This window comes from Monopterus albus, unplaced genomic scaffold (genome assembly GCF_001952655.1).
Source record: "Monopterus albus unplaced genomic scaffold, M_albus_1.0 scaffold324.1, whole genome shotgun sequence".
NCBI classification, from domain to species: Eukaryota; Metazoa; Chordata; class Actinopteri; order Synbranchiformes; family Synbranchidae; genus Monopterus; species Monopterus albus.
The window spans coordinates 526,675-526,972 of NW_018128204.1; the positions used below are offsets into that span (position 1 = coordinate 526,675).

Below are 298 nucleotides of genomic sequence, written 5' to 3' on the forward strand. Positions count from 1 at the left end.
TATTGCATTGACTTAATTCTACAGTTCAGACAAGTATCACTCAGAGCTTCGATGTGTCATTGTGACTGTTGGAAGTCGTGAGTAGAACCCCCCCTTAGTTTTTATGTTTAAATTGCATTACTTCCTGCTTTGATAAAATTCATGTATAATCCATCTTTTATATTCATTTATGTTTACAGAACCAACAGCCCCAACTATGCTGGCTACAACAAATGCACAAAGCACAACCACCATTCCTACTATAACTACCCCGCAAACTACAACAACCGACCCAGTCGCGCAAACTACAACCACCCTT

General features: G+C 39.6%; 1 long non-coding RNA gene across 1 annotated transcript in view; it reads left to right on the top strand.

Moving 5' to 3' along the window:
- Positions 1–292, top strand: part of LOC109974194 (uncharacterized) — a 1,063-nt gene extending 771 nt beyond the window's left edge. Inside the window, exons 2-3 of the long non-coding RNA XR_002276933.1 lie at positions 25–77; positions 180–292. This is a non-coding gene — a long non-coding RNA (uncharacterized LOC109974194). The remainder of the gene's footprint in view (positions 1–24; positions 78–179) is intronic.
- Positions 293–298: the final 6 nt, after the last annotated feature.